The 17,469-nt window shown below is 37.6% G+C and overlaps 1 long non-coding RNA gene across 1 annotated transcript in view; it reads right to left on the bottom strand.

Moving 5' to 3' along the window:
- The window catches only part of LOC306804723, a 103,597-nt gene that overhangs the window by 11,029 nt on the left and 75,099 nt on the right, over nucleotides 1–17,469 (bottom strand). The window contains exons 2-4 of the long non-coding RNA XR_013774982.1: nucleotides 7,083–7,127; nucleotides 4,639–4,735; nucleotides 1,605–1,671 (exon numbers count right to left, since the gene is read on the bottom strand). This is a non-coding gene — a long non-coding RNA (uncharacterized lncRNA). The remainder of the gene's footprint in view (nucleotides 1–1,604; nucleotides 1,672–4,638; nucleotides 4,736–7,082; nucleotides 7,128–17,469) is intronic.

Below are 17,469 nucleotides of genomic sequence, written 5' to 3'. Positions count from 1 at the left end.
TGTTCTCTCAGTCCAAGAGGCATTTAAGGTTAGGACCTTACACTTTCCAGTCATTCCCCTCTCCAGCCATCACCACCTTGTTAAGGATACTAACTGCATCACACATGGGAGAGGAAGTTTGACACCACAAGTTTTCCAGGTGAAAAAGTGTGTCATCAATGAAGAAGAATTACAAGTCATTAAACTGGAGTGCATGCTGTGCATGCCTCTTCAATTCAATATAGGGAATTAAGAAGTCAAATGCCTGTGGCATTAAATATGAATGATGAATGCGAGAAATAAAATAAGTAGAAGAGAAATCTATGTGTTTCATTACATGAGGTAGCTGTGCCACTGGCACCTTTTACTTTTGTATTAAAAAAAAAAAAATTACAAAAAAAGTCTAGGATTAGAAAGCAAAGAAAACTCAGTTTTTAAGGAAATTCATGTACCATTGTAATGAGGCTAAAACATAAAATATTTTCTAAACTGGATTCTGTTCTAATAATTTGAAAAGATCTTGGAGTATGATACTTTATGAATCAGGAATTGAGAAGAATAACACACACATCTTTCTTTACAACGAGTTTCCAAAAGAGCAGCCAATACTTAAGGAAAGAACACAAACTACAGAAAAAGAGCAGTGTCAGAAGTGACACATTATCCCATTCTAAGGCATGTGCCTGACTCCTGCCCAGAATAAGAAGGATAAACAAGATGAGCCACAAAGGGTTCTGTGTGTATCACAAAGCACACGGCATGGGAAACAGGCTCCTTCATCTCCCATCGAGTTCCAGAGGTATTTTTATTTATTTACACATATGAACCAAATTCACCTCATCATTTCGCACAATAAACTGGAAAATACATCTACTCAGCAGCCTCACCAAGACATGTAGAGGTTGGAGTTGTGTCCCTCTATTAATCCTCTGAATGAGGTGGAACAAGTGACTACGCCCAGAAAGAAAAACAGAATTGAGAATAGCCAGGTAACATCTAGAGGTGCTGAGAAAGAAGACAATGTTCAACAAGTAGTTGAATATTTTTCAAGATGATGAAGATGAGGGAGAAGAAATTCTGTGAACCAATCACCAATTTCACCAAAAAATTGAGGTAAAAATAAAGAAGTTTGGAAGTGAGACTTGTTAGGGATTATGAGGTTGCAAGACAATGTGACACCCAGAGAACTGAATATCAATAAATTCTGATCCATTTTGTATTACTTCAAAAATATTTCTGGATAGATAATGAAAACAGAAACTGCTTGAAGGCCAGGAAAAGTTTCTATTCCAAAGAAACTGATTCCTGAAACATAATACCCCATTAGTGATAAATTTAAATTCTGTTGATTTTTGTGGACAAAAGCAAGAATTATATATGTGCATAAACACACCCATATAAATAACATATACTATGTATTTTGGTACACAGTGCATTTTCTGTCCCATATACTCTCATCTAAATTTTCCTCAACTTACTTTTAAGCAGAAAATATGAGATTCTTGCATCATATAATTTCCTTCTCAGTGCATTGCTGTGTGATAAATCATGACGAGGGTGGCATGGATCACATCCCACTTACCAGAATCACTATGGAAAAAAAATCAACAATTTGAACCACTTACCAATCCTAAAACATCTGACATGAGGCTCCTTAAAATCACTTAATGCAGTCTGGCTTTGTGCAGGCACCTAGAAGGGGGAGAATATTGCAATTAATCCCCCAAATCTCAGGTATTGTACATTTTACAGGCACTGTGTCCATTTATGTATTCAACATGGTTTTTTGACATTTATCACGTGCTTTGTTGTGGGAACTGGGTCACTGGAAGTTTTGACAGTTTTTTTAAGTTTTTTTTCTCAAAATTGCCATTGTGGAAAAATCCCAACTCCACCAGCACCATCCACCACATCCTAAATATGATTGATGGAATATTTCAGGTGGCACAGGGATCCTTGAGAATTTCAATCTGAATTAATTTTTTTAAATAAGATTTCTTTCCTCCAGTGCCAAAACTGAAAATGATATAAGTGCAAAAATCTCTGTAGTAAATTAGCGATAAAAGAATAAAACAGTTAAACGAATATATTTTTCATGCTTGAGGGCTGTGTGTTTAACAGTTTTCTAACTGTTCATTCATTTATATAAAAATACTTTGGTTATTATCTACTTGAGTTGAAATTAGATATTTAATTGACTGGAGGGAATGAAATCCGCTCACTTTTAAATAAAGCAATGATTTAAAAATATTCCTGTAAAGTGATTTGTAAGACCACACCAGCACTAGTTCTTGGCACACGTCCTTGTCTGTGTATATATTTTAAAAGCATGGTTGTTTTTACAAATGTAGTACTGTGAGAGCTAACTTCTTCAGAAACATGTTTATCTTAATTAGGAAAGTCAACAGACTTCTAATGGGAAGAAATGCGTATTTTTCTCTGTGGTATCTAAAGCATCAAAGGCCTCGTTCTCATGCCAAACCAATCTTCCTTCCTGCCTGCCTTTCAAACCCAGGTGATTGCAGACAGCTGAGCAGACATTTCCCCAAAAGCTTCTATTGACCTGGCTCCAGTTTTTTCCCGTGCTCTGTCTCCTTTTCTATCCGCGTGTCACTTCTCTTTCTCTTTCTGTGTATTTGTTGTATTTTTGCCTGAGGAAACCTAGGGATATTCATGGCACTGAGGCAAATAATGTGGAATTAAAAACTAAATTCTTCAGGCCTTATCCTAGCAACAGGACCATCACCATCTGTTCAGAGGACAGGACTGCCATTATCCTCTGCATTCTTTGTACGTACTCCATCACCTGTGAGGGGGAAAACATTGCCCCTTTTCCTGGGGTCTTTGTTTAAAAACAAAGTTGTCTGCTTCTCTCTGCTACCCAGACATTTCATAAATGTGATATACAGTACATTTGAAGGGATTAGGCAGCAATAAAAAGCCTCAAAAGCTTAAAAAAAAAAAAAAAAAAAAAAAAAAGAAAGATAGAAAGCTAAAGGGAGGACATCTGCATGATAAACAACAAAAGCAAATATTGTTCAATTTAAATAAGCAGTTGAGATTAATTACTACAAGTTCATACAAATTCTTACATCTACTACCAATATCAGCAATGCAAGCACCACACCTTTCACTTTGGGAGAATTTTACAGCAATAACATAATTGTTGTTAGGGATTTGGGCTTTTTTTAAAATTTAAACAACTGATTTAAAATCTGTGTTCCCCAATGTGCTGCAGGGACCATTTTGGCTGCTCACAAACACATATGCAGTTGAAGTCCCAAAATATAACAACAAAATCTGAAGGGCTGCACACCTTTTACCTCAGGAAAACATGAAGTTGTTCCAAGAGCTAAAATATTCCAAATTTATTTTGAAATCCTCATCTTTCAACCTCCAAGAAGAAGAGTACTCTTTATTCCTCATTTTTTTTCTGCTTTGAATATTTGAACATGGGTAAAAGTACATAAAAGAGGAAGAGGTAAAAAACAGGGAATTAAAAAATAAAAAAATTCCTGGAAATCAGAGCAGCAGCCTTGACCTCAAATTATGTTTTCAGTTTAAAATTATAATTTATAAAAGCTGGTTGACTGGCTGTCTCTGTTGTTTTTATGCCACTTATAAACAAAGCTGCAGTCATATTTATTTCTCAGGGCTTACAGACACATTTGTGGTGTGCAGCTTGGCAACAGAAACTGGTAAAAATTTGCCTGCTCCTACCCAATCTCCAAAGTGCTCAGACCATCCCATAAAAGCCACAAGTCTGAAGGTCCAGGATGCTGCATCCCCTCCTCCCCAGGGAATAAAAGAGCAGAGCAGAGTCCCCTGCTCTAATCACCCTCCTCTTCCTCTCCCCAAGAGGCGCCAGGACAGAAATTCATTCCTAGAATTGCAAGGGAAATTCCTCTTCTTCCAATATTTATCCCCAGCCTTTTACTGTGTTCCAATTTCACTGCTTACCTTAATTGTTTCTGCTTTTCTGCAAGCTATGGGGCTGACAGGTAAAAGTTACCACTTTATTTGGTGGATCACATCTTTCTTTTCAAGTAAAAAACTGAGTCAGTTCAGTCTTGTCACAAATGTTTATAAGGATTGGAAAAATTTCAAAGGGAATTAAGAAGAAATAACTTATTATTAAAAAGAATAAACTAACAAAAACAACAACAAACAAACAAAACCAAACCACCTAAATTTTTCCCTAAACAATTAATTTGTTGCATTAATGCTTTTCAGACTTTGGTATCAAACAAGGGCTACTAATTTGCCTCACCCAAGAGATACCCAAATTTTGGTGAGCAAAATGGTCTGAAGCAGAATACAGAAATTTTTAAATCTCAAAGTATCTGGGAGGTTTTTTACTATGGAATAAATCATCAGCTCTTCTACAGGCTTGCATGTGAGAGGAGAATCTTCCTTGGAAGCAACAGAGGTCCCTTGGCTCTGGGTAGAGGCTGGTGCATTAATTCAGCTTGTTTTGCATCTAGGTGGCCTGAGATAGGACACCACTTTGGCCAAATATGAAAATAATAATTGTGCTTTTGAAATTGTCCCTCAATGGAAAAATCCATCTCAAATGGCACTACTTCAGTTTTGTCAACACCAACATAAAGATTTATTTTAAAAGCCTTTGAAGCATTGTTTGAATTTTGGCTTTCTTACCATACTACTAAACTTCTCATCTCTGCATTCCTCCAATATTTCATGAAAGCCATAAACTGTTGTACATATTTACAGACCAGAACTGATGTTGCCTTCCCTGTAGAGAATACAAATACCTGTATTAGTATTCACTAAATCCTCCCATCATTACAAACCAGTCTTTAACAGAAAAGGAAAGATATAAGCATTGTGTTTTATATGGAAAATTGGGGGATGGTGGATGAAGGGGGAAACTAGAATATAAATGTTCTGAAAGCAAAACTCACATTTCAGTCACAAACTTATATTTCTAGCAGTGCTCAAAGTACAATGCAGAGAGTGAACTAATGAGGCCCCCCATACTTTCCTAGTTTCAAGGAGGAAGTTGATAGTAATCTAAAACAGATAAAGAAATCCATTAATGGAAGTATTCTGAGCTGAATGGCAACCTCCAGTTATTTTCCTGAATTGACACAATCTAGTAGCAGCATAACATAACAATATTTTACACAATATCATGGGGTTTTGTAAAAACAAAGTACAAACTGAATTGGAATTTTGAGGACAACAACAATAGAGTGCTCAGAGGCCAGCCCATGGCTGGATTCATCTCTCTCCTTTTAAATGAATACAGAAATGAACAGAGGAAAGCCAGGTGATGAGGAGTAACTGACTTTTCATAAAAATAATAGTTGTGAAGAAGAATGTTAACAGGTAGTAAAAGTTACAATTGATTATAAAATCATTGAATAGGTTGGATTGGAAGGGAGCTTAAATGCAAGGGACCTTGGGTCTCATTCCACCCCCTGCTACAGGCAGGGACACTCTCCACTATCCCAGGTTGCTCCAAGTTCTGTCCAGCCTGGTCTTGGACACTTCCAAACACCTTTTTGGTGGTTTATGTGCAATTTTAGCAACTCTACTCTTTTACAAACAATTTACATGCACCTCATCTCCAATCACTCCGTATCCACAAATACAATAAAGCCCAGAGATCAAGTTTTCCCCATTGAAAATCCCATTGCAAAGCAGCAAAAAGTTTGCCATTCAACTTGGTATCTGAATACAAATAGCTGCATAAACCTCCTCTCGAGTCTCAGTAACTGCTGAGAGCACACCCAGGGTCACAGATGAGTGACCTGAGGTGTCTGCAGGGACAGGATTTGGGCTGTTTTAGGTCCCTGGTGTGACAGGGACCCAGCAGGGCTCCTCCCCACGTGGAGATCTCTCACTGCATAACACTCTTGGGTTTGGCCACTTAGAACAAGCTGTGTCTCAGTTTTACCATTAGTAACATGGATATTAAACATTTGTCTCCATCCTGATGTCTTGCCAGGAATTTCTGTTTTAGAGGAACATTTTGAAAGCTATAGAGGAATAGAGATGATGGCTGTGGCTATCAAGCCAAAGCTTAGCTGCTGGTGTAGTGTGTAAGCATAATGATAATGGGGAATGGTAAGGACATTTTAAAAGCTGCTCACTGACAGCTCCAGCTTTGATTCACATCTCCAAGCTGCCCAGTCAATTACTAAGAGAGGAGGTGGGAAAAATAAATAAAAAGCTCTTCTTGTCACATAGTGTTTCTTCAGATAGACCTGATGGCCCTATAGATGAATACAGCTTACAACCAGGAGCATGGAAAAGGGGCAAACAAAGGTAAAACACCATTAATTATGGAACTGGTTTCACTGACAGGGCCACAAATACAAGAGCAGCTGATGGGGTTGGAATCTGATGACACAGATTGGCACTATTGATAGTAGGATTTTAGTTTTTATATTTTTCATATATCTGTAATCCTGCAATTCTTTAGTGTATAACTCTAAACTCTAGTGCTAGCTACAGTGCTCACATTTTGATCAGACAAAACAATTCCTTTCCAGGCCTGGGAATCAAGGACACCTGTCTGTCTAAGGCCTGGAAAGGTATAAATGAAAGTGAGTTGAGGGAGGAGCAAACTGGAGCTGTAATTGGAAGATTAACCCCCAACATGCAAATAGACCAAACTTATAAAAGTGTGAAAAGCCCATAACCCATTGTCCATTTTGGGTGTAGCCCCTCAGGGAGGTTTCATCTGCCCTTAATGCACCTGAAAGCCCTTCAGTAAATAACTGTTTTTATTCTCCATATCAGTTTTTAGGCAAGACTGAAAGGGCATCACAGGAGAGGTGCCAGGGGAAGGAAGGAAGGAAGGTGGGAGCCAGTGAGGCAGGGCTGGAGCAGGGCTGAGAAACGGCTTCTGTTGCTGCTGCTAATGATGAATACCATATGCTTGGCTCTTGCTGTTGTAAAATAAGTTACATTGCTACTGCCTGAGAGTGAATCAACTCTTTTCTTTCATTAAAAATAGACGTTTGTGCCCATTTCATGTTTCCTCGGCACTAGTGCATGGGCAAAAATGTTTCTTCAAAAATCAAAATATCTCCCAGCTATGGCTTTTTTTCTGCCTTTCACCATAACATTACCTTGTTCCATTTCAGATACAGCATCCCTTTTCCCAGAGAATAATCCTGAAACAGAGAGAGAAGAGAAGAGAAGAGAAGAGAAGAGAAGAGAAGAGAAGAGAAGAGAAGAGAAGAGAAGAGAAGAGAAGAGAAGAGAAGAGAAGAGAAGAGAAGAGAAGAGAAGAGAAGAGAAGAGAAGAGAAGAGAAGAGAAGATTGAAATGATCAGTCATATATTTTTTTCTCCTGTTACTTTGAACCAGTTCAATTCACTGTAGTTAAAACTTTATTTGGGAAATCCTTCTTTAGACAAAGGAAAAATAAATGTTTGCTGTAGACATCTAGTTTTATTCAGCCTCACACTATATGAGAATGAGCCCTTTTATTAAAGTCATTATGGTCACCACTTACTAATTTATCAGTGGAAAGGAACCTCTTGGATCCACTTGCTTTCATTTATATACAAACAACTTAGTGAATGCACTAAAGGCAATCAAATCACAGGACACACAATTAATTCAATTAAGATGAATCCTGCAGGCCTCTCCACTCAAATACCAAAGGAATATTTCAAAGTTTCACAGTTTTAAACTGTTGCCTTCACAACTGTGTACTCTGTGGTGTTGTAAAATGGAAAAATATTTTGCATTTATTTATGTTTTCACATAAACATCCCACTCTGTTTTACAGGTATATTAGCATACACATATTTATGGTAACAATCCCTAACTGCTGTGTGGATGCTCAAACACAAAAGCAAAGATTTAAATTTTTGACTTTTTACTTTTGGGTTTTTGCTAAGATCAGTTTTTACCAGTCAAATGAAGCAAAGGTCCTGAGGAGCAGCACAATGTCAGCTCAGGTAGAAGGAGAGTGACACAACTGAATGCCACAAAAGACCGTTTCTTCAGACTTCTGACAAAACAAACCTGCATATTATTTCAAAGTCTGCTTTAAAAGGAAAACTGGAAAGATTAAAAAAATAAATAAATAAAAGGCTGGCAACAAGCCTTTAAAACAGACAACCCATTGCAGCACCTCTCCCTGTTTATTTTATGCCAAAACAATTTCCTATCCACCTGTTCATAAAAAACGATAAGAGCTAAAAGTATCCAGTAATTGTGAATTGGAGTCACAGGGAAAACTAATACTTTGGCACACAGCCTGTAGGAAAAAAAGAACACAATGTATTACTTCCCTCATACGTGTAGGAACTACAGGGGATCATTTTCATACACTTCAATAGGCCACTGTTAATGATCAGCAGTTGATTGGCCAAATTAACCCCAGGTCTACCTCCAAAATGATTATGATTGCATATGATAATTAAGGATGACACTAAGGATATTAGGGCTCAGAAGGGGTTTTGTTTGTTTGAGTGAGTGATGGATCATTCCATTCAAGGTAGATGTTTGTGGCATGCTTTGGCTTTATGCATCTCCAGGAAACCTTGGAGATAATCTCATGGTTGATGGTAATTCTGGAGAAATGGGAAAGGGAATGGGGGGGTCCCTTCTGGATTTTAATCTTGTTTCTTCCCTTATGGAATGGAATTAGCTCGACACTTCTTGGTAGAACTCTAGTCTATCATTTTAATTTAATGTATCTGAGCAGTCATTGTGAAGTCTAGATGGGAGTAATAGGTTGGCAAACTGAATATTGGTGTCTAAATGCAGCAAGGAATGTCTGCAGCAGATACTTAAGGCCTTAATAAAAGAGGTTTTATGCATGTGTAATGCACCAAAAAAAACCAGAGGTCTGAATTCCCAACCAAATCCAAGCCCTGATCCCAAAGTTTGGGAGTCTGAGTGACTAATGACCTAAATCTTGTCTGGTGTCAGCAACTATCTGTAAAATAAACTGGGGCTGAAGTCATATCCCTCAAATTTAATAACCCTTGAAAATTTGCTCTGGTTTTAAAATTTGGATACAATCACTTTGGTTTTTGTCCTCTTACCCTCTTTCCATCCTGGAAAGATGAACACCTCTAAGAGCAGTTTGAAAATTTGGGGTTCTGAAGCTGAATTAATGAACAGCCCCAAGCACAGAGGTGACACATTGCTGGAAGGGTTTACTGCAAAAGGATCTAAAACCTGAAATACAACATGATTTACCTTCCAACCACCTTTCCATTCCTGTTTCAAACTTTCAAAGTGAGGAAAAAGCCAAACTAGAGGCAGGACTGTGGCTAACTCATTCCTGGACAGGCCATTCAAAGCAAAGTTTGGGTTTTTTCAAAATAAGTGAACAAGAGACATGGCCCCTGAGGTAATCTTTGCACTTCTCAACATGATCTTCCTTGAAATTCTGCCACCACAACACCAAAATTCTTAAATTAACACACTTCTTAGAGTGTGCAACATATCTGTTGATGGGTTGTAAAAATGATACAGAGGATGTGTTATTGCATGAACAAAGCCTGACCTTCAGCACTGGATTTATCAAGAGATTTATGCATGGTTAGGAGAGAAAACCAATATTTTCTTAATTTTTTTTTTTTTTCATTTTTCCCCTCAACACTTAGCTGATCTCTATGTGTAACTTAACTTGAGAAGAATTCCTTCTAATGTCATGTAAGAACAGATTAAAAGTGTTTTCTCTTGGTCCCTCAGATACAAATTTGAAGCCTCAGATCAGCAGTTCAAAACTGATATTTGTCACAGAAAAATTTTGGCCTAGGAAAGAATTATCTTTTATCTGTTTCTGGAAAGCTGATAATAATAACTCTACCCATTATTCCATTCCAACTACACATCACATATGGAAAAACAAATATTCAAGTGAATAAAAGATAATACTGGGCTGCAGTAAATCTTCATTTTATTTCTTTTCATATTTATTTTTACACTTTACTATTCATACAATAAATAATACCTACAATTAAAATAAACTAGAGGTTTATGAGTCAAAATACAAATAGTCTCTATTTTTTCATTCTTCATTTTCTTTTATAAGTGCATTGTTTTTCATAAATATATGTTATAGGTATTTCTGTCCTCTTGTGTAGCCTAGAAATAAACATCATAATTATTTTACCTCACCAATTTCTCCACTGCTAAGATTTGTCCACCTATAGTTTTAAGTATAGCAGCTACTTGACAGAGTGTATTGATGGGCTTTAATCACTGCTGAACATTTCCTGTCTGTTTGTAGGCACTCAGAGAAACCCAAGGGGCATCATTTACAAGAGTCCAAACTGAAGAGATTTGACAGGATGTCACAGGGAATAATCCAAGAATTATGAGGGTAAAAACAGATATTGAATAGCACAAACCAGTGCAGCCCTGGCAGTTTAGCAATGCCTATAAAAGCAGAAGAATCTCTTACCAACATGGCATAGTTAGAGCAAAGTATTTAGGAAACCTTTGTGGAAAGATCAAACAGTGCTAAACTCCAAATGAAGTATACAGACAAGTTTGAGAGAAGGGGTGAGAAAAACCACTGATGTCCCAGTGTTTCCTCATTTCTCAAAAGATGATGCAATAAAACCTTGAGAGTTTTTTAAACTACACTAAAAAAAAATTAGAAAGGCATTTTCATTTTCTCGTTAGAAACCATTTATAAAAAAGTAATTCAACTTTCTTCAGTGTCTTTTAGCTCGCACAGGAATAGAAATCATGATGCAAGTTGGAAAAGATCTTATTTGCTACTCCAAGCCCAGGAATTGCCAATGAGTTGCTCTCATTGAGGCAATTCTGCCTTTCTGTACCTGGGCACTTCCTTCCCCAGGGATTCAGAAGCAAAGAATGGCAGAATTCAGAAGCAATAATGGCCCAGATGACAAGGACAGGCCACCAAGGTCCTGACCCACCCAGAGCACGTTGTTGTACACATACAGCAGCAATAGGATCAAGTATCTACAGGAAAGGATCCAAATCAAAGAGGTGACAAGGAGCTCAGGAGCTGGGGGTGATGGGGAGAAAGAAAACAGGAAAGAAAAAGCAGCTGACAGAAGGAATATGCTGACTCTGAAAAAGAGTTAGAGGAAGAAAAAGGGAGAGAAAGCCAACATGAATTATATTGATTAGGGGATATGAACACCACTAGAAAATAATATGAGCTGGGGACATTATTACTCCCTGTGGTCCTGAGAGCTTCACCTTCCCATTTACAGAAACCTGCATTCCTGGACTGCAGACTGACAGGGAGCAGGTGAGAGGGAGAAGGTGTTGAAGGACTGGGAGGAGGAAAAGTGGCTGCAGAGATGCATTAGAGAAACTGGGTTTTGACAGGGTGCTATGTGCAATTCAGCACAGAAATGCCCTTGACAATGTCTGGAGTGAACCCCCCCAAAAAAGTCCTCCTTGTGTGCTTACAGCTTGATTCTCAGCTCAGCAAGTTGCTAAGCCAGGGCCTTGGAGAAGGGAAGTTGATTCCTCTGGTAATGAAAAATGCCTGTGAGGAAGGAGAAGACATACGTGCATTGTGAAGAAAAAAGACCACAGTCCCTGGATTTATTATATACATAATAATTAATAATGACCCAATTTTTCCTATTCCAGATTTCAAAATTCCTAACTCACTTTAATTAAGTTCACTCTAAAAATAGGATGCTGTAGAACAAAGAACTTTTTTACTGCTTTAAAAATGCAAGCTTACTCACTAGTTAGGATTTTCCCAGCTCTCCTTGCTTTGGTACAAAGAGCCATTATGACACGATATAAATGCGCTATCAATGGGAGACATTTTTAGATAAAACTTGGTAATGTAACATTTACTGATTCCATCTGTCAAGGCAGATAAAGAGAATGAGACTTCATGGCAAAACATGCAGGAAATGTAAAGGCAGCAACACAAACAAGTGCAGGCAGTGCAGACCCCACTTGTGGGCCTGCAATCTGAGTTAATTTTTGTTTTTTGCATAGACACAGGACCCACTTTCTACACCAGTATGGCTCTAGGACCTCCACTTTCAACAATGCAATTGCATTCACTTGACAGCATTCAGAGCTTATTTACATTATGCATTTTTAAACCTCCCAATTCTGTCTTCTGCACGCAATTTTAATGGTGAGGAGCAACGTGGGGCTATGGAGTTGCCTAAACACACAGCCAGTCCAATGAGATCTCCTTCCCTGGGGCCCATCAGCAGCACTGGGCTCACATACACAGCTCAGAAGCCTCACATTCCCTTTCTGAGCCACAAACCTGATTTAAATTCCAAGCAAAGACCAGCAATCCCCGTGAAGAAGAGCAATTGCTCTTTAAACAACTTTTGTAAATGCTTCCTGTGCCAACGAGGGAGCAGAGTTTGCTCAGATGAAATAAAGCAGACAGACAGACCTCCCCACGTCCTGCTCTGCTTCCAAGATTTCAGTAATGAACAGGGGTGTGCAAAGAAATGAAAGTGGTGGAAGTGCCAAAGGTATCCCTTGGAGATGTGAGTATCCTGTTGTCATGCAAAAGAGCTCTTGAATGATAAAGAAGCAGAACCCAATTACAACTGGTTCCATGCTAATCTGAACCCACGACTAACTGTAGGCTTTGGATGGTGTCGTGGTGTCCACAGTAATTAATTCACCTCTTCCTTCCCAAAACACACTAGGAAATTAATTTCCATGGCTGGAATTAATTTGGCACTGGGAGATGTGCAAACACTGTTTGGAGTTACCTGGCAATGATTTTTGAGGTCTCATCTTGGATGCAGAGGAGCTGTGCCTGCCACCTCATGGAGGCTCAGGAGCACCACTGCCATGGAAATCTGCACTGCCCCTGGAAAATGGAGCTTATCCCAATCTTTTTTTGGGAATGATGGGCACCACCAGGCAAGGAGAAAGCTCCAGTGGACCAAACTGAGACATTTCAATGGGTGAACTCTGAATTTTGGTGTTAACGCAATATGGTCGTTATGGCCACACAAAGAAACAATTTAAAAACAAATTAAAGAATTAATTAAAGAACTAATAAAAAGTGAATAAGCTCCTTTTGAGCCTTTATAAATAAACATGAACACCTCACTAGTTCTGTGAGAAGATGGTGATAAGTATGAATGTAAAGGTGCTAAGAAATCTTCGAGGTACAAGTGTAAAGTGAAGTCTGCTCTGTAAAGTAAGTTAAAGTCACATTTTAAGTGGTTTAGGATTAATTTTCATCTGTTTGGGCACTGAAGGCCTCCTAAAACCATTTCCACTGGAGCTTGAATTGTAGTTAATGAGAAGAATTTTACATGCCAACAATCTTAGACTGTTCAGAAGTATTCTAATTATGTTTTTTTTCTTTTTTTTTTTTTTTTTTGCTTATATGACCAACATTTCATAATTGTGTACAGAAAGATCACCAAGATTTTAATGTTTCCAGCCTCCAAACTCGTCCTGACAGATAATATTAGCAAACCAGGAAAAGTGTGGACTTGATAGAGGATTTTGGTTTTGAGGGGAGATATACAAATGTTTAGCAGAAATCTTCTTTATCTTAAAACATTTCTAAAAATAAGTAATCATCCTCAATTCTGTTGGAAATAATTTTTTTTTAAATTTTTTTTTTTTTTTTTGTTTTAATGCAAAACTAACATGATATAAGGATGCCACAATATGCCCTGGGCTAATTTATGGAATTTACACTAATAAGTAAAATACTACTTATCACTCTGATTAACTCTACTTTCAAACAATCCTTCTATCTTCTCCCTCTTGGCCCTGAAGGTTGAAGTTTATTTGTGAACTCTGCTCATAATGACATCTTCATCACATCCATGGGCAGAAAGAAGCTTTTCCTCCCCAAACCTGCTGCTGGTGACACTGGACCACTGCAGTGGTCACACAAGATTTTGGCCCTGGAACAGCATCTGGAAAACATTTGCTTTACCTCTTCACTACTTCTTCCCCCACTTCTTAGAACAAAGTTTTTGTGATAGGTAGGGATGTGGTAGATAGTCCACCCTGCAATATGTCTGATTTTTTTTTTTAAATAAAAAAGGGTCTTATCCATCACCTCAAACTAAAAAATAATAATAAAAACTCTTTGAACTGACCAAACTTAATTTTCTGAATTGCAACTTTTTTTTTTGCTAGGTAGAGAGGGAAAAAAAAAAAAAGGCAAGGCTTGAGAAATGGAATTTTGCCCATAGACTGATGACTACAGATCGCATTTCTAGTGGGCTTATAACCTGCTCCAGTGAAAACATAATTTTTAATTTGCTTTTAGGGTTATTTATTTTTTTTATTATTACGCTAAGGGTTTATAATTTAACGTCAAACATAATTTTGCACGAATTACGAGGCTGCACTATGATGCTGAAGATAAGATGTATGTGGCTGGTTGGCACGACCTCAAACTCAGTTTCTAGAAAATGGATCACTAATTGGCAGGCTGCCATCCCTTACACTGCTCAGTGCAACTTTACATCAAACAAGTTATCTTTTGCAGGGAGTTATGCACATCATCCTCCCAGACAGTGCAAAGAAAAGTAGAAGTGTTTTAACAACATTGTATTTACCATTTCACACCATATTTGATGTTGGAGACACATGATAATATTAAATTCATGTTGTTTTATTTAAAAAAAAAAAGATATTCCTAAATATTTATGGTTTTAAAAAAAAATAAGACTTTTCATGTAGCAATTAAAACCCTAAATTATTGGTCATATCACTTCATAAAAATCACACCAATTTTGATTAATTGTAGTTCAGCCATTTAAGAGCTGAAAAAACATGACATTTTACTATGATGTCATTTTCCCATTCATTCCAGTGGTAAAAGTCCACCACCACAGCTACAGTAAGAATAATATAAAAATTAAAGCATGGAAATGATCAGAGGAAATAATTTTGACAATGAAGTAATTTCCTAGATTGGTTTTTAAGTATGACTTCTTTGTCAGCTTTAAATAAAAAATAAAAGATGCCATGATTTTATTGAACTTGCATGGGGAATGAGTAATGTGCATATGTAAGAAGTGGTGTCACTTCACTTGAAAATCAAACCATATGCTCGAGCCCAGCTAGAACAGAACACCCCAAGAGTAAACCCAAATCAAACATCTACATGGGAACCCTGAGCCAAAGTGTGGAACCAAGAACTCCTGAACATAAAGCTCACAAAAAAATTAAGATGCCGAGGTCAAAGGCAATTTCACGACAAATAGACAACATAGCCTTTGCTCAAATTTTTGTTCAAAACTCTTGCCAATACCTCACATTTCCTATCTGAAACATCTGCAAATTTTGAAGATTTTTCTTCTAAACCAGTAATTTCAAAATTTTTGCTGTTGGTTTGGGGTTTTTAATATTGTGTTTGAGCACATTTGAAAGCGAGGCCTTTGCATATGTTTGTATTTTCATAGGTGCCAAACTGATGCTAGGATCCAATCCAACTTCTTTTGAAATCAATTGGAATTTTTCACTTGACTAGGATTCAAGCATCTGTTATTAGCAATTTCAGAGATGGTAAGGAAAAAAAAAAAAGTCAAAAATAATCCAAAATGTGGTGTCAGGACACCAAAATTTTTTCTGTTGCCTTAGTTCCTCTAGAAACTGTGCCACTTGCAAACTGCTATTTTTTCCCCAAAGGATACCAAAGATGAGAAAAAGCAGCAGAGACAATATCCCTGTGATAAACTTCTACCCAAATAGTGTCAGCCTTCCTCATCAGTGCCTTGCTGGAACAACAATACAAAAAATTCAGTTACAGATGCAAAGCCCTCACATGATCCTGAACTTGCAGTAGGATCCAAGTGCAGAACTATGGAATGAATTTCCTTTTACAGCAATTTACATCATCTCAAAATGCCTTTGGACTGGAAACAAAACAGAACTTCTGGAAAGGGCCTTAAATCTTATCTCATTCCAAGCTCCCTATCATGAGCAGGGACACTTTTCCACCAGACCAGGTTGCTCAGAATTCCATCCAACCAGGACTTTTTCCAAGATTCCAATGCCTCAGTTCTCCCCTGCAGAGTATAAGGGCCCTCAATTAATATACACCCAGAACAAGATCCAACCTTTCAGACTCAGAGTGCATTTTTTCATTAATGACCTCCAAGTTAAGGAAAACTTACATTTAAACCCACATTTCCAACACTCCCAGCCACCATTAACCACAGTTAAATCTACTTTAAAATGCCTCTAAAGGAGGGAGTCCCCACTGCAAACAATACAGCTCAGAAATGTTGCAAGCGCCAGGAAATGAAATTTCATGGGGAAAAAAAAAAAAAAAAAAGGAAAACAGAAAAGAAAAAAAAAAAAAGAAAAAAAAAAAAAAAAGAAAAGAAAAGAAAAAAAAAGAGAGAAAGAAAATCAGAAGGGAATCACTCTGCCTGGGCAGAGCCTCAGGGAGTGAATCATCAGTACCAAACTGGTTTTTCTTTGAAACCATGCAACAGTTTGTGTATTTAGGACAACATTTGTTTAGCAAACAGACATCAACAAAATTTGCTCAAGGAAAGCGTGCATATGTTTGGGGTAAGGAGGTGACCTCTGGAGAAGAAGATCCAGGCTCCCTGCAGTGCTGAGTCCCTTTGGTCCTGGCTGAGTCTCCCAAGGCTGGACTAACCCAAGGAAGGATGGATTTACAGTCTCAAGCATGCCATTGCAATTTATTAATTGGGACATGCAGCTGTAGCAGCAGATAAACTTCAATTTATTTAAGCCATTATAACCTTCCATTATTTTTTTTATCCCTAATATTTTCCATTATGGAGACAATTTCTTGCATATAGTTTGTAGCTTTCATGGGGTTGCTTCACTTTTTGCTTATGTGATAACCTGATGTCTAATATATTTTATTTAAATCACTGAAATATTAATAATATAATATCCCAGAGCTGTTCCTACTGTGTGAGTCAAACATAAGAGGGGACAGCACTGAGAATAGGAGACCTGGGAATAAAGGATCAGTGGAGTGGGCTCCCTACTCCCCTAAAATTCATGGATGGGTTCTTTGCCAAAGGCTTCATTTCACATCACAAACCAGAAAAAGAAACCAGGGTTTCATTTTTCTTCATGTACATAGGATAATTTATTAAAAGATTTTCCTGTCCAGTCTTACACTCCTGGGAATCACCTGGATACAAGACTCTACCATCCAAGTGCTGTGGAAGTTCCTGGAAAGTAAACTTTAGATAAGTCTAAAAATTAACTACAGTCAGGCCAGCACTTTGCAAAAGTTTCCCAATTTTCCTGGTAATGGTCTACAATCAGAAAGTGATTATTCCACAAAATTATTTCATGCAAACATATAAATGCAAAGTCAGGAGTTTCTCTTTTCATAATGATTGACTAGTACAAACCTTTCAGCTTTGCTTGAAACATCCAAGTTTTTCTTCTCTTTCCTAAATTATGTGCATAATCATCATTTCCTTTTACCAGATTGCTCTAACGAGTGTACAGGAAATAATATTTCAAAAGACTTCTACAGACTTGTAAGAGATCATTCCCACTCCTGAATGATTTGATTAAATTTTTTTTTTT

The sequence above is a fragment of the Erithacus rubecula genome, assembly GCF_903797595.1.
Source record: "Erithacus rubecula genome assembly, chromosome: 8".
Lineage (NCBI taxonomy): Eukaryota > Metazoa > Chordata > Aves > Passeriformes > Muscicapidae > Erithacus > Erithacus rubecula.
The sequence above is the reverse complement of the archived record's forward strand: the minus strand, read 5'-3'. Positions and strand labels throughout refer to the sequence as shown.